General features: G+C 38.7%; 1 non-coding gene across 1 annotated transcript; it reads right to left on the bottom strand.

The window, feature by feature from the left end:
* Window positions 1-6,713: 6,713 nt before the first annotated feature.
* LOC126506637 (U1 spliceosomal RNA) lies at window positions 6,714-6,877 on the bottom strand. Its single transcript, XR_007593289.1, has one exon. It is a non-coding gene; the product is annotated as a U1 spliceosomal RNA (small nuclear RNA).
* Between the last annotated feature and the right edge of the window lie 16,414 nt (window positions 6,878-23,291).

Below are 23,291 nucleotides of genomic sequence, written 5' to 3'. Positions count from 1 at the left end.
CAGTCCACAATCCATACCTGACACCATTATCAGTGTCAAAAACTCCAGGCTAGACAGGTCATAGGCCCTAGGGGAGAATCTATTACTGTTACTTTGCTAAATGGTCATAATATTAAACTAGTTTCCAATAAATTATTATTCAAAGATTAATTCTTCTCTCAAGCAAAATCAGAGAACCTTACTTTTGTTACATAGAAGGCTGCTTGCTGGTTCCTACCCTGAAATAATCACACAGAAACTGTATTAATTAAATCACTGCTTGGCCCATTAGCTCTAACTTCCTATTGGCTAACTCTTACATCTTAATTTAACCCATTTCAAGTAATCTGTGCATCATCACACATTCATGGCCTACAAGCAAAATTTCAGCAGTCTGTCTCTTTCCTCCCTTCAATCCTCTCCCGTGGTCCCATTGATTCCAATTTACTCAGGAGATCTTGTCTTTTTCTAATTCCCATGTAGATTAGATCCATGTATGTCTCTCTTAGGGTCCTCATTGTTGTCTAGGTTCTCTGGGATTGTGAATTGTAGGCTGGTTTTCTTTGCTTTATGTCTAAAAGATACTTATGAGTGAGTACAGGTGATAATTATCTTTCTGGGTCTGTGTTACCTTATTTAATATGATTTTTTCTAGATCCATCCATTTGCCTGCAAATTTCAAGATGCCATTATTTTTTTTTCTGCTCTATTACTCCATTGTATAAATGTACCACATTTTCTTTATCCATTCTTTGGTTGAGGGGCATTTGGGTTGTTTCCAGGTTCTTGCTATGACAAACAATGCTGCTATGAACATAGTTGAGCACACCTACTCCATCAAGGTCAGTCATACCTCCTAATAGTGCCCTCTTCTGGCCTTCTCAGCCACTAGATATAAGCGATGCATAAATTGCTCTTTCTCCAAATGTTCTTGAGGTTCTTTGTTCTTCCCAGAAGAATGTATTTTGTCTCATTTCCAGTGACCCTAGGTGGTTTTATCTCTTAGACTAAAATAATAAACAAATAAAAATTTAAAAATGAGGCATTAAGATCATTTTAGCTTTAAGAAAGACACGGGAAAATAAAGACTTGAAACATTTAGGATGTCTAGATACTAAGGAGTTGGATTATAAGCTATGATTATTTCTAAAGAAACAGCCCCATTTTCAAATTTTTGGTTTGAATAAAATACATGTCATAAAAGTTTTATTACTTTTAAGAAAAGTAATACAAAAGTTATATGGGTCATATGATCATGATATTGTCATCTAAGTCCTTGAGCTCCAACATCACCCTGTAATTCTGGAGATCATGGTCTCCCCTACAGTTACTTTAGTGCCTCGGAAAGTTTAAAGTGATTTTCAACGTGGCAATGTGCCATTTCTGCAGCTGTCACACTGTTAAATGTTAAAATATAGAGTATGTGAAAATCAAATGGCTTCTAAACTGTACAAACTTTCCATATGCATTGATCAAAAATAATTTCATTGTTTTAAAAGCCATTAGGAATAATGGAGGCAAGTGACTTGTGACACTCACTTTTTTTTTGTATCTACTTTATTTCACTACTATTTCATTTCTGTAGCTCATATCTGTCACCCGAAGAGTTCAACACATTAAGGAGACATGCCTATTGGAAATAACATTATGATTATCAATGAATGGCGAAGCCAAGGAAACAGATAATTTAATCCACTGAAATATAGAAATGGTTGCTACCCATGAGACTATGAGGCCGGTGTACTCAGAATGTTTCTTAAACTACAAGGGTCAAAGGGTGGAATAAATCCAAGAGGTGTGTTTTTGAGTTGTTGAGATTTTGTTTTTAAATGTAAAAAAAAAAAACAACCCTCAATAAGACGACTTAAGTTAAACAATTAGGATTAACCACTGAAGTCTTGCCCTCATACTGCCTCAAATTGGTGACACTGTTGGAAAGGATCAGAGAGTGCGTTATGCATAAGCATCCACCTGGGTGCCACAGAGGTACTGAGAGAGAATCCTTGGAATTCAATGACAGCTCTGCCCCTGACCTGGTTGGGGACAGCTGGATCTTTCCTATCTCACTGGGAAGTCATGTGGTAGCAGCAAGAGCTCCCCATCAGTGTGCCTTCCATGTCAATCACAGATAATATATGTGATTTGAGATATTTCTGCCTGTTTCCCATGCTTTCCTCCCGTTTCTTCAATCTTTCCTGCCTTTTGAATCTCTTCGACCACTCCTCTATAATTATTTATTGGCCCAATACTGTTCACTAGACAATATGGTAGCATATGGATACGACATCTATTTTTGAAGAATAAGGTGCGTCATTGAACATTCCTTACAGTCACGTTTAATTAGCAAGGCTTTGTAAAGTAGGCTACGTATCAGAGAAATAGGAAAGCAGAGGGAGAACAGGAAGATCAGAGGGGGAGAGCTGCATCCTGTGTGTGATTTATGGAAATGTATTCTAATGAGAGAGTGTTGCTCAGTCTGCAAGGTAAAGGAATTTGTGTGGGGTTGGCTTCGCATTTGATATTTAGCAGAAGAGAAAGGATATCATTAATCACCTTGCCTTCATTTAAATAATAATTAAGGATGCTGTCTGAAGCGGTTGCCGCAGCTCCTAGGTGCACAGTGGGCCTGTTGACTACACTTAAACACACGTTTTCTGCGGCTCACATTTAGATGCCATGCTGGTCTGACAGCTGCTGCTGCACCCCAGTCAAGTGTGCTGTTCCATCATTATTTTTGATGTCATGGGGCTTTTGCTGTGATGTGCATCACACTTGTGCTGGTAAGCTTGTTTATTATTCAGAATCTTGAGTTTCCACCTTGGGTTCGAGAAGTTCTAGAAGCATCTTATTTTGTTTTAAGGTACTTTTAGATCTCTTAGATGGGGAATAGGGAACACTGTTTTAGGGTTAGTCCAGGATATATTAATGGTGTCTTATTTGCTTCTTAAAAAGTAAAATGTATTTTTGCTTTTTAAAAGTAGCTATGGTACACTTGGACAGTGGCTTGTTCTAGAAGCAGAATTTAGGAACGCTATTTTGCATTATGCTATAATGAAAATGTTAGATATTATGGACAATTTCCCTAATTCATTCTGCTGTTAATACTTAATGGGTAATTCATAATATTGCACTCTGCAAAACCGTGTGTGATTAATGGCCCACCATGTGCTTAGTTTTCTACACTTGGCCACATTCCTAGATCAGTGGTTTCATGATTTTGGATAATACCTCTTGCCTGCTTGCTTAGAAAATGGGAGAGATTTAAAAAAGAGAGTTTTCTTTTTCGGGCAATTTTTAGTGAACTCTAGTCTTGTCCATTGCTTCTTGATATGTGAACGTGTGTGTGTGTGTGTGTGTGTGTGTGTGTTTGTGGGTGGCAAGTACTTTTACTGTCTGAGCCGTCTGAACATTCCAGATTACTCTTCAAATAATCCTGACACCATTACTGTTATTGGTATTAATAATTTAACTTGCATAACAGCTAATTCACACATGTTGCTCTACTTACAAATTAACTGTGTGAGCTAGGCGTATGGCAATATGAACAAAGTGAGCCCCATAAAGACACTCTGAATCCTAAATGTAAATGGCCAATGAATAATCAATAATTGGGAAATGCTACTCTAAGAGTAAAACTTGTTCTTTTAAACACACTGCCAATCTGCTTCTAAATAGGATTATAATAAAGATACACAGAGCTTATTATCATTGTAATCACTTCAAATGCTGTTGAAAAATTCGTAGAATTTTTTTTGTTTGTTTTTTTTCGAGACAGGGTTTCTCTGTGGCTTTGGAGCCTGTCCTGGAACTAGCTCTATAGACCAGGCTGGCCTAAAACTCATAGAGATCCGTCTGTCTCTGCCTCTTGAGTGCTAGGATTAAAGGCATGTGCCACCACCACCCTGCTTCATTATAATTTTTAATCAATCTAAGAAATGGAATAAGTAGACCTTTAACTATGGGAGACTAATTAATTGATAGTATGTATTTTAAAAGTTATTTCAACTGAACCAGGCGGCACTGTAGGAATTCCTACCACCAGTAGCTTTAAGTTACCTGCCTACTTGGGTGTGGCCCCTTATACTATATGCCGATTTAAAGCTTCTGCACATCCGGCCTCTTTTCCAGCTGCAGGATTCGGTTGTTGTTCCCCATTCCAGCAGAGGATTGTGATTTGTGAGTCTATCCCTAAATAAATAACTCTCTATTATACTCAATTCTGAGCTATTGTGGAATTTCTTCATGGCAGTGGTGGCTCACGCCGTTAATCCTAGCACTTGTGAGGCTGAGGCAGGCAGGTCTCTGTGAGTTCAAGGCCAGCCTGGGTCTACAAAAGCTAATTCCAGGACAGGCTCCAAAGTTACAGAGAAACCCTGTCTCAAAAATCAAAAACAATTATTTCAACTGTATACTGAGTATTAAGTCATCATTACCTGTACAAGAACATGTTGCTAATTAAAGCAAGAACATCTTATGAAGTGACAAATTTTTAAACTTTACCATATCTTCCTCATGGTAGAATGTCACTGCCTGAATAATTGTACTAATGGCACAATGACTTCCTACCAACTCCTTTTCTGAGGTCTTTGGCCCCTACTCAGCAGCCACCTCATGTATTTTTTTTTTTTTGCCCCGTCCACCAGTCCTCAGTGACAGTTTACCTCCTGCACATAGTCTGTGCATGTTAGGTATTTTTCCTATTAGACTTGCTTGATATTTTTAAACTCACACTAGAAATGATTTTCCAACAGCTTTGTCTTAACTGGGTGATGTTTTTGCACGTGTAAATCTTTGTCTCCTATTCACTCTTCCTAGTATTTTTTTCTCTCTTAACTCAATATGTTGTACATTACCATGCCAATACATGCCAAGGCACTCATCTCTGAAACTAAATCCCATTTTAAACTAAGAAATGCATTAACAACCCAAAGTAAGTAAAAACCTAATTAGGAACAGAGCAAAACCAAATTTAACCCACCTGGTACTTACTAATAACTCGTTAGAAGGAGCCGGCAAGAGTGAGTGCTAAGGGGGCTCGCTCTATTTGTGGAGAAATGAATGATCAGGGGCTGAGGCTAGGGGAGGGAGTGGCTGAGCTCTGTAAAAAGACATCAGTCCTGGAGACTATCAGATGTTCCTGGAAGTGGGAGCATGACTTGGGCTATGGGACCAATGAAATTAAGAGATTATATTCTGTGTTGTGAGAACACAAAAACTTACAAATATACTCCATGCAAATAGTCTCTAAAAAGGGCTATGCTTGTGGATTTGCTGAAGAAGAGCAATGATGAAATGAAAGCAGCCATCAGCAGTGGTATGAACGGAGTGGGAGAAAGTGCATGGTCCAGAATGTTTATCAGATGCAGGAGCCTTGGTGCTAGGAGACTCTTGGCTGGTTAGATGTGGGTTCTTGAGAACTAGGCCCTATCGGACAACATAGTGAAATGAGTCAAGGCCCCTTTCAAGGTCACATATGGGATGTTTATCTTATGATTATACTAGTAGCAATATTATAGTTATCAAATAGCCGTGAAATCCTTTTATTTCACCAAAACGTGAGGAACTGTAAAAGGTCGCATCATTAGGAAGGTTGAAAACCACTGATGTAGTGTAAAACACAAAGACCTCAGATGATGTGTGCTAACAATGTGCTTTTTTAGGCGTCTGTGTGAGTCATGCAAACAAATGATATTAGGTCTAACTAGACAAGAAAAACATAAGTACCAGGTTTATAGAATTGGATACTGAAGGTAGAGGACACCTTTACATAGAGCACTAGTAGGAACAATTGTATTTATAAAGGGTAGTTGATAATGATTGTCATCTGTGAAGCTGCCATACCTCCTTGATGCTTTAAACATTATTGCAATATTCTAGGCAATTTACATCACAGTAAAAGTTTCAAAAAAAAGTCTCCTTTTAAATTTTTTATGCTAGATCTACCTAGATCATTTTTCCTCCTTAATTGGTGCGAAAAACTTAGTACTTAGCAATGGCATCTTAATCTTAGCATGGAAATTGTAAAGTCAATAGACTACCAGTTTGAACCCCCTTTGTCCTAAGTCACTGAGAAAATATTGAAATGTAATTTGTAAGGGGTTTCTAGGGCTGACTGCAGGCTCTCAGCAGAAAAGTTTGTTAAGTTACTACAAAGGAAAAAACATTTCTCCTCATCGATTAGCAAACACCAATTCCATTATAAATATATATGCATCGTGACCTTTTAGCTTGTTTTCCGGAATACAAATTTAGTAGTGCTCTCACGCAGCTGCACATGCTGTGAGAGTATTTTGGGGCACCGGAACACAAATGGGGACATCAATCTACCCTCTTCATTTGAGAGGCACTATATGGAGCCTAATTGCTGGTTCCTCTACAGTCCCCGTGCAGAGCTTATGCTAGCCAGCAGGCCTGGGGTTTAAAGATTTCTCCATAGTGAAGTTCGCAGCTTAAATGAGGAGGTTAGAATCTTGGACAAAATAAAGCAAATATTGAGTGGCTTATAATACCTTCCCCTTTTACTTGAAAAGCAAATATATGTACATTGTTAGACTACACGGTCATTGAAACAGCCTTGCACAATATAACTGTTAAGCTAAGAAGCCAACAATAAAAGCAAACTCAAATTATTATTTTTTCCATAGACAGAAAAGATTAATTTTCATCTGTGCAGTTTGAAGGTCTCGTTTGTTTATTTATTTATTTATTTATTTATTTATTTATTTATTTATTCTCAGGGGTGTACATGCATGCAGCCTCCCACTACCACAAATTATGCAGTGGAGTTTCACACATTTGGGGAAATCACAGGGGTCAGAACCTCCGGAGCACAATGGATCAGACTCACCCTGCGAAAGCCATCTTTGTGATCCTGGTCTCTCCCCTGCCAGGTAAGGATTTGAAAGTCTTTTTTAAATGTGATGCTGCCAATCAAAATATGGACAGGGAGACTGAGTAGTAGAGCACTTGATTTAGAAAGGACTTTCATATTTCTTCTACCAAATTTTACCCTAGGTATTCTGTGGTCACAACACAATTGTTGCCCTCATGAACTGACATGCCCGAGTTATAAACCTTGCTTTGTATCAGTCAATGTTTTCCGTGAGTACTACAACATAACCCAGGAAATCAACTTTGAGTAGACGATTTTGGCTCATGGTTCTGGACATGGTTCACTTGGCCCTATAGCTTTTGGATCTTGTCTGAGACAGTGACCTTGGCAGGTGATTTATGGTTGAACAAAGAAGTATATTTCTTGGAGAAGGCTAGAAAGAGAGCAGGGATTATAGCTGTAATACTTCTTTCAGAACATATACCTAGAATCTAGCTGTCTTCAACTGGATCTCACCTCCCAAATGCTCCAGCATCTCTCACTGGTGCCATATTAAGATAACTAAACCTTTAGTGCACAGGCCCTTAGAGAAGATGCAGAGTGTAAACCACAGTAATCTCAGACTTTGTGTATACATGTGGCTTCCAATTTTTGACCCAATCTTGTAAACAAAATTTTATCTCTCAAATTGTCACACAAGAAAACAGATTCTGTAGGAGTTAAAAGTAATTCCAATGTACTCTATACTCAGTGTAATGTTGAGGAAATTCAATAATTTGCAGAAAGATAATTTTTTTTCTGTCTCATCATCAAGTTCATGGCTGAGATCTCGGTCACAAAAGACATTTCAAGAGAAAAGCACACAAAATTATCTAATGTTTTTGTGATATGGATGCCTTCAGAATAACCAAAGGAATGGGCAAGCTTGTGTGTGTTTACGTCAGTTGATTAAGGTGACAGTTGTGAAGAGGTGGGGATGAACAAAGACAGACTAAAATACTGATATGCAGTGAGAGGAGCTTTGCAAGGCCTGCATGGTCCATCTTTTCTCTGTATCCCTGTGTCTTTAAGGTAGGGTCATTCTTTTCTTCATATAAATTAAATACCTCTCATGAAAGGGCCTTATGGTAATGCCAGTTGATTTTATAGACTGCTTCAGAGCAAAGAACTCTTTCTGAGTTTATGGTCTTTATTGGAAATATAGGTGTTGGGAGGGAGTGAATGGCCTTCTTCATTTGATTTTATTCCATACTAAGGTGACATATTTTGATGTAACATGTTCTGAACTTCATCATTAATCTCTCTGTCTTAATTTACTTCTCTAGAATACATGGACATAGTGTAATCTATTTCTTAGGTTCATTATGGAGATTAAACTTGTTAATTATGTAAATATACACAAAGCTACTGAAACATCTTGATGTTTAACATTATAGTTTATTATTACAACACTACTATGATTCTATTATCTATTTAATAAATGTCCAAGAACTTTATAGTTTTAAAATTGCTTTATTTTATTTAATATTTACTCAAGATAGCATAGAATAAAAGACAAACAAAAATCCTTGCTTTCATCCTAACAGGGATTACCCGAAATGCATGATGAGATACTATCAAGATAAGCAAAGCATGAACAGGTGACAGAGTTGAGGGTTCTATATTTATTTATTTCATTGTTAGAGATAGTCCTGGTATGTAGTCCGGGATAGCCTTGAACTGGTGATTTGTGACAGCCATCTAAGTGATGGGATTAAAGGCCTGTGCCTAAACACATGACTTGTGATTTCTGTTCTTCAAAATATGGTGGTCAGGGCAAACCTACATGAGAAGTGAATATTTGGCAATGATAGTGCATAATGAACTGAGAGAAAAACCTCATGGGGACATCTGGTAGAGGAACATTCCTGGCCATGGGGAGACACTGATGCACGAGACTCAGAAGAAAGTCAGGAGATAGGGAAGTGAGTGTACAGGAAAAGAGGTAAGGGTGTTATAGAGCTGTGGATCGCATTGTACAAACACTGGGTCTTAAACTGAGTGAAATGGGAGACATTAAAGGATTTTGAACATAAGAACGAATTTACTTGACTTGTAAGTTTCCCAGGGCTCTCTGTTGCTGCAATGTAGAGAATTCATAAAAGCAAGAATACATTGGAAGATGTCACAGTCATCTAGATACGGTGTAATGATGGCTCTTGACTAGAGAGTTGTAGGAAGTATTTGGTACTGGAAGTGTGAAGAAGCTGTTTGTCCTTATATACATTTGGGTAGGAAAATGATAGCATTTACTGTTTGATAGGATAGGTTTTTTTTTCTCTTTCTCACTGTGTTTGTGTGTGCTAATGTGTGTGATTCCAGAGAGAGAGAGAGAGAGAGAGAGAGAGAAATGAGACCTCAAGGTTTTTTAGTTTGAGCACTTAGAGAATCAAGGCTGCGTTTCACTAAGCACAATAGTAGGAAGTTTAGAGCAACTTGGTAACTTTGTGGGTATAGTTAGAGCTTGCTACGCTTGTCATGTATTTGGAGATTGTTTAGTAGCAATTTGAGGTGGAGAAGCTAGGTTCTAGCTGGATAATGAATTTGGAAGTGATAGGTGCCTTGGGACTGGACAAGATACCAAAGAGGTGGGTGGAGAGAGAAAACAGATGATTTCTAGAGAGTGAGCCATGGGCTTTCTCAATCAATAAGAGATGGAGGAGCACAGGAGGAATTATCGGGCAGACAGAAATGTTCATTTAAAGATATAATAAAAGTAGGTGCAGAATTTTAGAAATGATGGTAAGAAGTAATGAACAATTATATCAAACACTGTTGACAAGTTAGATAGGAAGGAAACTGAGAATCATGTGGCTTTAGGAATGATGAAATCTCTGTGATAGAAAGGCGAGTTTTAGCTGGGTGACAGAGGCCAGAAGAATCGCTAGTAAACTTAATCTTAATTGTCACGCCCCACCTCGTTCAGCAAGGAAGACGCGAGCACCGGAGCTCTTCTCACTGCAGTTTATTCCAGGACCTTTTACAATTCTCTCTCTTTTTTCCCCTCTCCTCTCTCCTCTCTCTCCGGGCAAACCTCTCCCAGCCCTTAAGTTCGGGGTTGGCATGGGCTGCCAACCCCGAACTGCCAGGTGGGCACTGCCCATAGGTTCACGCATATGCAGGCAGCTGATAATCATTGCGTGATCATAGCATAGGTCAGGCCTTAGCCATCTCAGGAGTTGATTATACATCTCCATCAGGTGTGACACCACGCAGCTCGCTACACTTGATAATGCAAAGAAGGGCACATCACCTAGACCTGAAGGGTCTACTGAAAGGTAGAGGAGTTACCCTTACCTAGGACCATGAACAGCTAATTAATAGTAATGAAGGAGAAGAAAGGAAAATAAGTAGGTCTAGTGTTTAACCTGCGCATTCACGTTTCTTGGCTTTTGTTGGTTGAGGGAACTCTCTCTCAGTTCATTGCCCTATAATTAGTATTTCATCAAAGATGATGTTTAAAAAAATATCTAAAGATAAAAACTATACCTTTGAGAAGAACATTAAGGTAGCGAAGTAGTGCTTTCATAGTGATATAGAGAAACGCCAAAAGGCATAAGGTCCAAGAGTTTAATGAAGTGTTTAAATCTAGAGGGTTTGTGACTTGAATTATTTTCACATATGTTTTTATTTGACTCATAGCACAGTTTTTTTTCTGTTTCCATTTTTATTAAACCTTTTTCCAGAATTTAGAAATGTACTGAATGAGCTGGTGACTTTTATGACATCATTGATGAGGGGGCACAAATCACTGAAAGGAGAAAGAATGAAAAGCAGTAGTCTACCATTTAATTATGCAAATGCAACTACAAAATAACCAGACTACATTTTTTAGACATAAACTAGTATTACTATTTTATCACTAGTGATCCTGCCTTGCAAATTCATTTTCCAGAAGAATAAAGTCTTTAGTAGCTCTTGATATAGGAGGAGTAACAACATTAGGTCACAAGATTTGGGATTGTTACTGATTCTTCTGAAAAAGAGTTAACATGAACAATGATGGGAAGTAGCTGTCGCATGTGTTCTGTGCAACAGATATCCTGTTTTCTTTAGTCTTTAAAATAACAATGGGAGAGTTTAGCTATGAACACTGAAGTATGGATGAGTTTGTAACCTGCTCAGTGAAGCTGCCAAGCAACTGTGGCAGAGGCATTTAAACCTGAGTCTGCTTTCAGGCCAAGCGAATAATGACTATGGCATTGTCTTAACTCTTTCTACCTTGAACTCCTCACCCTAGACAAATCATCTGGGACTATTACTTATGCATTAAAGATGAAGTCTACTTCCTCTCATCTCATCATTATAATTTCAATCTTTTAGGTCATAATGCTCTGGTCTTTTGGAATCCATTTATGCTTAAAATGCTATTACTTGTGGCGAGGGTCAGTCAATTGACCATTGTCTGTGAATATCTTATTAGTTAACTACACTACATTAATTATAAGACAGTTTTACTATCCCAGGAGAGAAGCTATTTACCCAGGATTAGATCTGGAAATCGGAGAAAATTCATAGGGAAATGTATGAAGAAGAAGGATCTCTGGACTGATAGAGAGGTGGTAGGCCTCTGTAGGCAAGAAGAGAGAATTTTATAGATGAAATGGCCCTTAGAGGCCAAGTGCTTTAACACCTCACTTTGCTGTCAACAAACCCCTAGACCACGCTACGGGGTTTTAATGCTCAGTCTAAAGCCCTTCTCATTGCAAGACTGCCAGAATTCTTTGTCGTCAAGTTTTGACAACTCTTCTCTATGTTTTGGAACCTGGAGCCAAAAATTATCTTTCCCTTTACTTGTGCTTTTAATTTCTTTAACTCCTTTAGTGTTTTTTGGATATATGACATAAGAAACCACTCTTATACCCCTGTTCCCTTCTGACCTTTTTCGTGAGGCTCCAAAATCAAGCCTCCTAATTTGTAAATTTCTATTCATAAGGAAACCAATTACTGAAGACTTACAAATTGGGAGACAAGGAAGGAAAGATAAATTGCACAATCATGCTTAAGACAATTTCAGTTGCCAGTATTATAGAGTCTGCCAGCGGGAGGAGAATGCACAAGTGGTACTTTCAGAAATCCTTCGAAACAATCAGCTCAGTCTGGGTCATCTCCAATTCCAATAAAAACTCAAAATATTCTTCGTTTTTCTTTCCTTCCTGACTAGGTTTTGACTGACTAGGTTTCGAGTAGATTTGGGAATAAGAATGAGGAACAGTAAATAGACAGTAATAGGTATTGTATATGAACAAAAAAGATCATGTGTAAATTTAGAAGCCGTGCATGGAGCTTATGTAGTCTTTGAAGAAAGTGACTGTTCCCACGGTTCAAGCAGAATCCTATGGAAGATTTGAATTTTCATGAAGGATCCTGTTAATTTGCAAACTTAAATGATTGCCCAAGTTCTACTAGTTAATAGCGGTTGTTGATTCTACAACCAACTATCACTCATTGAACCAGGTTTCACACTCTTGCTTTCTCTCCTGTGCTAAACAAAACAGAAACAAGCAGATCCAGAATCATTTGAGGCTATGTGGAATTTGAAGCTATCGATGGAATTTGCCAATGAGTTAGTCAATAGGTCGTTTGTCTGGAGAATCTGTAGCCAGACAGATATTGAACTTTGCATCTTCATCTGGACTTTACCTTGAACTCCAGTTTAAAATCACTCCAGTTTTAACTTGAGCAAGTTAAAAACAGGTGCTGGTGTCTTACTTCTATTTATATAGTATATTATTAGCCCATGCTGAGAAGGCAAGAGGGGAATCCAAGTGGGGGTATAGATATTTTCACATGCTTACAATTTACATGAATCTAATCATTTCCTTTTTTTCCCTTCCTTCCTTCCTTCCTTCCTTCCTTCCTTCCTTCCTTCCTTCCTTCCTTCCTCCCTCCCTCCTTCCTTCCTTCTCTTTTTTAGTTTATAACCCTCATTTAATGGTAGAAACTCAAACTATTTCTTTTATTTTTTTTAAAGTATTAAATTTAGAAAGAATTACAACACTTCTCTTCCTCCACTCTTCCTAGTTACCCTCTTTTGAGCTCCCTCCTCCCCATGTCATCCTTCTAGTTGACAGTTTCTTTTCCTTTGGATATATTTTTACACACACACACACACACACACACACACACACACACACACACACGTATTTGTATACAACCAGAATCCAAGGTGGCTAGTAGTCTAAATAATCCTTACAGGTAGGAGCTCTTCAAGTTCCCATAGCCAGGACAGGACAGAATATATATATGATCCTTACATTATCTGTATAGTGAGAGGCTCATCCCAGCTTTCACCTCCAGGGCCAGAGGTAGCTAATATAACTGACAGGAGGCCAGAGCCTTTCTTCAGCCCTTAAGCTAGTACAGGTATTATATCTCTGGAACCCATCTTCTTGGAAGAAATGACATGTACTCCAAGTCGGGTTTCAATGTGCAACAAGGATTGTAATACACCAGGAAACTCCCCCCTCCCAATTTTTACTGTTTAGATTTATTTGAAATAAACTGCCTGAGATCAGACTCTTTAGAAGTCTTGTTTCAGATTGATGAAGGCAACCTGCCCCAAGTTTTCATTCTCTTTGTGGTTTGATTTCTTTCTTGAACACCTGCAGGGACCCCCCTCAATTCTGAATCTTACAATTCTCCTGCCCCATCTTCTGTGATGTTCCCTGAGGCATAGATGTAGGAGCTGGGATTTAGGCTGGACTTCCCACGCTCCACTTTTCTGTGCACTGTGTCCAGTTGTGGTTTTCTGTGGTACTGTCTATCTGCTGTAAAGAGAAGCTTCTTTGTAGAGGGCTTGGAGTTAACACTGTTCTGTGGGAATAAGGCTAAAATTTAGAATGTAGTAAGCCATTATTTTGGGCCAGCAAAGTGACAACAGAAGATTTTACCTTAGTTCGTGACTTCACTAGCCCCAAGAAGCTGGTTCGGTTTCTAGTATAGGTCACAATTTCCTCCGTGTTGAGTGTGACTTAAGCCTGCTTACAGAGCTGTCGGTTGCCACTGGCATGTGAGAACTATTCCTTGCAATGCCCTGCCATTCTGGTAATTTTAGTGAGCCGAAGGTGTTGCTGCTGGCTTAGACTGTTTAATTGCTTCCCTCCCTTGGCAACTTGCATAGCATTTTCTGGAATCCTGAAAGCTAGGCCACAAGAAAGAGACTTTTAGGTTAGTTACACCTCAAGTCATCCAAGTCTTGTGTCCTAAGTGTGGGGTGTCTTTGGCGACTGCCCCACCACTGCCCCCTTCAACCCTTGGGAAGCAACCATGGGCTACATCAATAATCTTTATTGTTTTAGGAATCACTTGAACTAACCTGACCAATCCTTTTAAAGGAAGTTTCTCATGTCTAGTACTGCTGTTTTTGTTACTCTGTGGTTCTAGTGAACACTGTCAGCCCCAGTGGCTTAATTATCTATCTATCTATCTATCTATCTATCTATCTATCTATCTATCTATCTATCTATCTATAATATGTACATATATGCACTTAAATTTATCGTGTATAATTTTAGGTAAATTTAAGAGAATATGATTCTTTGAGGCTTTATCAGACAACTTTGGTATTACTGTTTTCTTCTGTTCTGACCTCCCTCCTTCCTCCCCAGGTGGAGCCCCACTCCTTCTTATTCCATTTCCTACTCCCTATCACCTCTATCTTGCTATCCCTCCTCAAGGTTCCCCCAACTGTGGTCCCTTTAAGCTTTGCTGTATTTTTCTTTTGTGATTATTCCATGTTGTATACTCTCATCTGAGGATTTGCAGCTAGACATCAATTTGGAACCCGAAACACTAAAACTTTGTAAAGAAAACATAGTATCTAAGAATAGGAAATGACTTTTTGAATAGAACGCCATTATCCAAGGAATTAAGGCCAACAATCTACAACCAAGTCCCCATAAAACTAAAAAGGTTCTGTATAGCTAAGGAAAAAAATCAATAGAGTGATAAAGAAACCAACAGAACAAGAAAGACTCCTTTCCAGCTACACTTCAGCAATATGCAAAGAACTCAATCAAAAACAAGAAAAACATCAAATCTAATAATTAAGGAAACAATGACCCAATAAAAATGGACCAAGTATCCAAACATAGAGTTCCCAATAGAAGAAATAACAATGGCAAAGAAATAACTCAAAAAATGTTCATCATCCTTAGCAGTCAGGGAAATGAAAATTAAATCAACTTTGAGATTTTGTCTCACCTCAGTCAGATTGGATAACCAATAAAATGATGAATAATCTTGTGGAGAGAGAAGGTTCATTTATTGTTGGTGGGAATGCAAATTGGTACATCTTGCCAATCTGTATGAAAACAGATAAACTAACCTCAAAAAGCTAACATACACACACACATATGTATATAGCATATGTCCCAGCTATACCACTCCTGAGCAAAAGCCCAAAGTACTTGACATCTTACTCAATCGATACTTGCTCAGCAATGTTCTTGACTGCTCTATTTACAGTAAGCAGGAAATAGGAACAATGTATATATCCTTCAATAGATGAATGGATGATGAAAATGTGCTACATATACAAAATGAATACTTTTCAGCTGTAAAGAAAGATGAAATAGGGGCTGGAGAGATGGCTTAGGGGTTAAGAGTACTGGCTGCTTTTCCAGAGGACCCAGGCTCAATCCCAGTACCCACATGGCAGTTCACAACTGTCTGTAACTCTAGCTACAGGGGATCCAATGTCCCCTTTTGGACTTTGCAGGCACTTGGCATGGATGTTGTGCCCATAGACATATGGGTAAAGAAAATATACACAAAATAATAAGATAAAAATAAAAAGGCAAGATAAAATCATGGTTTCATATGGAGCTGGCATCTAACGCTTACGTCTAAGTGGTATTCCCATTGGACTGTGTTCATTAGAGAGGAACAGATAGAAACACATTTCTGAAAGGCAGGGAGAAGACATGGCTGTGGAGGGACAGTCAAAGCTACTCTCTTGGTCTATCAGGGGCAGTGCCACTTCTGATACTGTGACCAAATGAGGATGGTACATAGAGAAATTCAGGATCTAGTCCACCTGATGGAATTTTAGGTTTTTATTTTTTCATTTATGTGAATAGGAACAGATATTCTGCTGAGAAATTTTCTGAATCTTGTTAACAGGGCCTTTGTGGTTTGTGCACATGACATGTTACCACGATGAAAGGAATAAGGCATTTATATAGTTTTTATTGGTGCTGTTTGTTTTTGTTTTGTTTGTTGAGACAGGGTCTGTTTATGTAACACAAATTGGCCATTATCATAGCTCATTTTTCTTTTGCTTTGATAAAACACTCTGACAAAAGCAGTTTAAGAGAGATAGGGCTTATTTAATCTCACAGCTCAGGGAACATTCCAGACAGCAGGATCTTGAAACAGCTTTCACCTTATATCTATAGTCTGAAGAGAGCAAGGCACGCCCACGCCCACGCACGTATGCCAGAGTTCAGCCTGATTTCTCCATCATATGCTGGAAATGGTTCCACCCATAGTTAAGACTGCTCTTCTTACATTTGTGGGTATAATCAGCCCCCATAGGCATGCCCAGAGGTTCATTTCCCATGTGATTCTAGAGTTTGTTAAGTAGATAATTAACAAAAGCCATCAAAGTTATCCAGGCCTCTTGCTTTAGCCTCCTAGTGCTGGGGGGTTCTATGCCTGTACCACCATGCCAGAAATTATTCCTTTTTCTATAAAGCAGAGGAGGCTTGAAAATTCTGGAACTTCAGAGTTAAAGATTAACTGATCAGTAAACAGAAAAAAATCTAGATAAGGACAATCTAGAAACAATCTAAATGAGATGAAGCCAGTTTTTATTTTATATCATTCATATTTTCACCTTCTCTGCTCCTCCTTCTCCCCCCCCCCACAGTTTCTCCCCTGTTCTCTCCTCCTTTTCTTCCTCCCTCCACCTTCTTTTTCCCTTTCAGTATTTACTTTTGAAGCACAGGTAAGAAAACACTCAGTTACTAGCTGTCAAGAGGACATAGATAAAAGGGCGTATATAAACTCCCTCCTCCTATTCTATTTTATTTGGCAGAAAAGAATAAAAGGTAGTAAGGGAAGGTAGTAATTATTGACCCTTGGTATTAACTTTGTTCTCTTGGGTAAGCACATAATTAGGTTGTTCTTTAAAATGCATATTATGTAGTTGGCAGCACACTCTGGCTCAGATCCGATAACTTCTTATGTAGGCAGCTTTTAAAATGTACATCATGTACCAAAGGAGCTTTTCTGGTCTATTGGGTAAATATGTATTAAAGTAATTTTTAAAATACTTATGAACTCAATAGGCTGGAAGTGGTCAATGGTTTAATGAATAGTCATGCATTTTTAAACATGTATTATTATTTATGCACTGACCCAAGTGAGAAAAATCTCTTTAAAAATGGCATATTCCAGATGACTGTGTAATTTTGCAGTAAAATCTTAAAAGTATTTCAGGAGAGCAGGAGCCAGTTTTAAAATTGCATTATCTCATTGTCCCTTCACCTCATTTTTCCTTGCTTCTCCTCCTCTTATGGGATGTATTTTAATAGGTTCATTTTATGGCCTCCCTGCTGGCCTAATTTCATTTTCATAGATTAAAGCTGATTTACATTATAATTGTAATTTAAATTTAGAATTTATCCTATGTTGATTCATCATGCCTGGCACACAGTAGGAACTCAATCAATATCTACCGAGTGGGTCTTCATTTGTTGTCATGTGGGCAGGCAAGCGTTCGTCTTGTGCCTCATATGCTAAGCACCACACAAGGGATCAGTTAGAAGCTTCTCTCTATCATAAATAGAAAATTCTGCAGTCCAAAAAAGATGCAGTTTCTATGTTCAGTTTGTCGGTCACACAGCTTCCTTTAACTCTGTTGGTATTCTCTTCTATGAAAGGGGAAAAGTAGTGTAACATCTCAGGTTTCTCAGGCATCTGTGGTCACCTTAGAAATAAAATGCCCGAGATAGCACCCAATGCCCACTGAGCCCTCAGAGTTCTTCTTTTATACCCTGGCCTGAAACCTCACCCAGAAGTATGGGATATGCTTGTTTCAAAACATTAGAGGTGTCTATACTCCACAGTATGCTAATCATGAGTACAAAGAGAAAAATCCAGGGCCAGTGAGATGCCTCAGCAGGCAAAGGAGCTTGCCACATACACAAAAGTAATTTTTAAAAATAAGAAAATAGAGTCTAACAGACAAACATATTATCATCCTCTAGTGTCAGAAGCACAACTGTTCAACAATTCTGTGTCACAATTGTAGACCTCAACCTTCTCTGGACTTCACTGGCCACCAATATCTACACTACCATTCAGATCCCAGAATTCCCTGCCCTTCCTTGCCTACCTCTTCCTGAGTGTGGCTACACTCCAGGATTTGGGCTTTTCCTCTTTCCCTATTCTGTGTCTTCTGTGGAAATACAAGAAGGTCCTTTCTTAATTTCAGAAAATTCTACAAATAAACAAACTACCTGCCAAAAAACGAGATTTGTCTAAGAGCAAGCAGGGTAATGATATCACCTGCAGCATACCACAATAACTAGGGGCTCGAGAATACGTGTTATTAGCATGCTCACTGAGCTGCCTCAAATCGTATTTGGAAGCAGGCATGATATAAATAAATAAACACGTTCCCTGGATCTTTACTGTTTGAGGTTTAGTGAGCTGCTTCAATCTTGGAAGCACATTAAAATGGCTGCTACATAATTGGATTTCTTTGCTATTAGGGAGCAGCTCTCCAAGTTTTACCACATAGTCCATGCTCAAGAAGAAGCAACAGCTATATCTGGATGGAAATGCTAGCAGTGAGGTGACTTTTGGCTCGCTTGAAGGATGGGAAAGGAGAGAGGAGTATGCAAATTCCCATGACCCTAGTCTACTCGTGGCATGGTATTTTTGGTATATGGATGAGTCAATGGGCATGCTAGCTGTCAAAATATTTGTTGTGTTGGCCTATGACATTTTCTACTACTAAATTTAGACTTTGGATTGTTCATGGTTCTTAAACTAGGAAGCTCTCACATATTCGGTGACTTTCTTTAAAATGGAAATTCTAAATGAGGCACCAATCTGTAATGCCTACATTTGAGAAGCTGAGGCTGGAGGATTATGAGTTTGAGACTAGACATGCTACATAGAAAGACCCCGTATGTGAAAAAAAAATACCAAAAAAAAAATAAAAGCTCAACCCAAATCAAGCCAAAGAAAACCAAAACAAAATGAAGCAAAACTAACAACAACAAAACCCCACAAAACATATCAAAAACAAATGCTTCTCACTTGAGTCTGTTACTTACCTTTCCTCATTGGAAGATTGCTTTATATACTTCATCTGGCACATTTTCTATTTTGTTTTTATTTTATCTTATATAGATTTATCTACTTTATTTTACATGTGTGGGTATTTTGCTTGCATGTGTGTCTGCGAAGCATGTGTGTGCCTAGAACTTGCAGAAGTCAGAAGAGTTCACTGGATCCCATGGAACTGGAATTATAGACAGCTGTGAGTTGTCATGTGGGTACTGGGAATTGAACCTAGGTACTCTGGAAGAACAGCCAGTGCTCTTAACCACTGAGTCATCTTTTCAACTCCTGGAATACTCTAAAATATGCTCTATATGGCTGTCCTTGACTTCTTTCAATAAGAAATATCCATTTTTAAAGCCACCAGCAGAGAAAGGCATCTCTCCTTTCCTTGAAGATTAGAAACATAGAGAAAAAAGAGCAAGGCTTTTTCCAAATGGCTGAAAACCAACTAGAAACACTGAGCAAAGGTGATGCTGATCGGTGTATTAGTCTCTTAGACAAACATGGTTTCCATCAAACTTAGAGGCACATATAATTTTAGGGATGAAGACAGAAAGCAGAATTTTTCAAGAGAAATTTAGTTTTAAGGGCAGCTATTGGGTAGATTTGAATGGAAACAGCAGGTACAAGTTCAGAAGGTAACTGAGGCTTGAGCTTTGGTCCTCCAACCGAGGGACCCAATTTAATTAGTGGAGATAGGGCACAGTTTAGAGATAGCTAAGGGGACACGGATTGCCCTGGCTGTTAACAGAAGAGCTTATCTCTTTCAGGGTAGCTGGGGGAACAGATAGTAGAGCGATTAGTTGAAGAATGAGTCCCTGCAGCAAGCGACACCGATAGAACAGATTTCCTTCCAGCAACTTCTGAGGCTCTTATTTTTGGAAAAGAAAGGAGTTTGCAGAGCCTGTTCATTCAGGGCTACACAGTGTGGTAGGGAGAGGGAGTTAGCATGCATGGCATGAATGTGTTTAAGAATGAGGCCATGTAAAAAGGACCTAAGAGAAGGTAGAGAAAAGATTGTTTTACAAGAAAGGCAGGTGCACGCCAGAGGCAAGGATATTATATGATAAGCAGGGATGACCTAGATGCACTGGAAATCTATAATCTCAGATAAGAAAGGTGCTTCTGGAATCAAGACCAAAAGGTCATAGATAGCCCTTAGGAGACCAAGATTCTTAAGATAAATGTGAACAAAAATGGCAAAAAATGTGGTTATATGTGCCCGTCAGTGGAATACTGATAGGCACGCTTCAACACTACCTGCAGAAGAGGTCTTCAGGGGAAAGCAGACACTGAATGTTCAATTGGTTGGGAATAAATCAGACCAGGAGCACCCTCCAAGGACAGTTTTAGAATCAGAATTTTTCTACCCTTTCTACCCTTTCTGTTCATTTAGTATATTATTCATTGGGCAGGTCTTGCTCCCCAGGCTTCTGTCTGCAGGTGGAAGGGATGAGGTTAGAATCTTAGATTTGATATTTGTCCCCACTTCCAATCCTTGTGGTATTATTGAGGACAGAATTAATGATTCCTACCAACTGTCACTTAAATACAATGCTTAATACTTTTTTTTTAACCAGAGTAAAATAATTATACCAATAGAAATAATACTGTTAGTGTGTCTTCAGTAGACTTCTAGGCAGGGCTCTCTGAGATCGCTCTGCTTTCACTGCTGCTGCCTCTGGTCACAGGGATCCCCAAGACAAGAAAGGTAAGACACCTGGCTGTTGGAGAAAAAATTGTCCAGATTGTTTGTCCAGGGTCTGGCCTCTCCAGCAATTCTTCTTTTGTTATTATTATTATTATTATTATTATTATTATTATTATTATTATTATTATTATTATTTTAGAGCAGTCTTAAATCACAGGAAAATTGAAGGGAAGTTATAGACATATTCTATATAGCCTGCAATCCTCACATGATCTTCATCTGCCTCCATGATCTATGTTTCTTATCAGGAAGATGCCTTTGCTAGAATTAGGCATTGACATGTCTTTACCATAATTTCCATGGCAATAGCAAAGACACAAATGCATGATTGTAGTTTTAAGGTTTATATTAATTTTGGTTACTTATATATATCAGGCAATGTACCATTTACCTTGGATGTTCTTTTTCTCTGCCTCACCTTCCTCCTTTTCTTATTCGTCTTTCATATACCCAGGTATTTGAAAAGTTCCAGGTCAGAAGATACCCATATTTATAAAGCTTCCTAGATACAGTTGTTATGTAGTCTCTATGATTGAGAAGTTCAGGCATGGCTTTGTTCATTATCTTTCCTAGACTTAAATAGTCTGTGGTCTCATTTGAGACTTGGCTAGGGAAAGATTTGCTTTCAAGTTCATGTTGTTTGCATTTAGTTTCTTAAGACTCAGTGGCCCAAGAGTCTCACTTCTTGCTGGTCGTTGTTTAGAGGCTGCTTCAATTTCTTGACATTCTGGTCTTCCCAACATGACTTTTCATTTGCTCTAATCCAGAAAGAAGAAGTTTCTTTATAAGAGCTACATGACATTTTTACTTAATGTCAGCGTGTAGTTGTAATTACATATATTTCACTACCTTTCCTATATTCAGCAAGGCAGAAACAAGTCATGCTGTGTATGCATACTACTCAAAGCAGGGAGAATGCCGAAGTAGTTAAGTACTGGAAAGCAGGAACCATGAGGACTATCTTAGAGGGATCACTCCATCTATTATCTAAAATTCTTTCAAAGGCCTTAGTTTTAATAATAAAAATAAGTAGAGGGGTTTTATTTACTCATTCAAGAACATTTCACTCAAGTGGCACTATCTGTATATCCAGTCCTGTCTTCAATAGCAGATTTATGAATTGACTATAGTAAAACATAGTAAATTCTGTTAGAATCATACAGAAAACCCAGGGAAGAGTATCTGGTCTTCTTTGGTTGACTGTCATCATTTAATATGTCTAAGATTCTAGAGGAGATTACTGCAGGGATAGTTTGATAGTCCAAATTAGGTCTGCCTAAAAGTTTCATGCTTATGCTGAGGATAGTATGAAAGCTCAGAATATCTGAACAAAAGCTCCGAAAGAAGTTCTTGCTTTGTCTTTTGAAAATAGTAGTGGACAGAAATCTACATTAAGTAAAACCATTGTTGATAGAGAAAACATGCTCAAAGGTCACTCATCAGACATCCCTAATCAATGAACCTATTGGCTAGATTTGCTGGAAGGCAGCCCCTTTGTCAATGACAGAGCTCAGTCTTTGTCCTGCTACCCTGGGACACTTTCATTGATGAAGCAAATGACTTTCAGGATCTGATGACTGCAGAGAGGAACAATGACTATGAGTTGTGACAATCAGAACAAAAACAGGATAATCAGTAACTGCAGCTGGGTTCTAACAGAACATGTATTTCTAAGACTCTTGAACTTCCTTCTCTTGGACCCAAAAGGCCAAGGCAAGGAGTGATTTGAGGGAAATGAATTATCCACTTAGGAACTTACGTTGCTCAAGTTGAATACGAACTATTTATGTGATACTGCTGCTATAAGGAATACTGCAAATAAAATGGCAATGCACATTCATTGAAACTGATGTCTAGGAACAGGACCAGGCTCCCTGTTTGCCAGGGACCTTGCCAACAAAAGGCCTACCTCTTTGATTTAATTGTAGTGGGGCGATCTGCTCTTGGTGTTGCGCGCTGGTGATAAAACCGGACTCGCTGAACATAGCGGACAATGAGGACTACTGAGACCTCAAGAACAATGGCAATGGGTTTTTGATCCTACTGCACATACTGGCTTTGTGGGAGCCTAGGCAGTTTGGATGCTCACCTTACTAGACCTGGCATGGAGGTGGGTGGTCCTTGGACGTCCCACAGGGCAGGGAACCCTGATTGCTCTTTGGGCTGACGAGGGAGGGGGACTTGATTGGGGGAGGAGAGGGAAATGGGAGGTGGTGGCGGGGAAGAGACAGAAATCTTTAATAAATAAATAAATAAATAAAACAAACCTGATGTCTAGAGGTACAAAGAGAAACAGTTTAGAGTTCCTCAACTGTGAGGTTTTGTGTTAAAGAGTCATCTACTCTAGTCATGTCTTTATTTACTTGTTTGGTTTTTTGAGGCAGGATCTCTCTTCATAACTTGGACTGGTTTTGAATTTACAGTCTC

This window comes from Alexandromys fortis, unplaced genomic scaffold (assembly GCF_014885135.2).
Source record: "Alexandromys fortis isolate MF-2015 unplaced genomic scaffold, M_Fortis_MF-2015_v1.1 scaffold_0, whole genome shotgun sequence".
Taxonomy (NCBI): Eukaryota; Metazoa; Chordata; class Mammalia; order Rodentia; family Cricetidae; genus Alexandromys; species Alexandromys fortis.
This window is presented reverse-complemented; position numbering and strand designations above follow the sequence as displayed.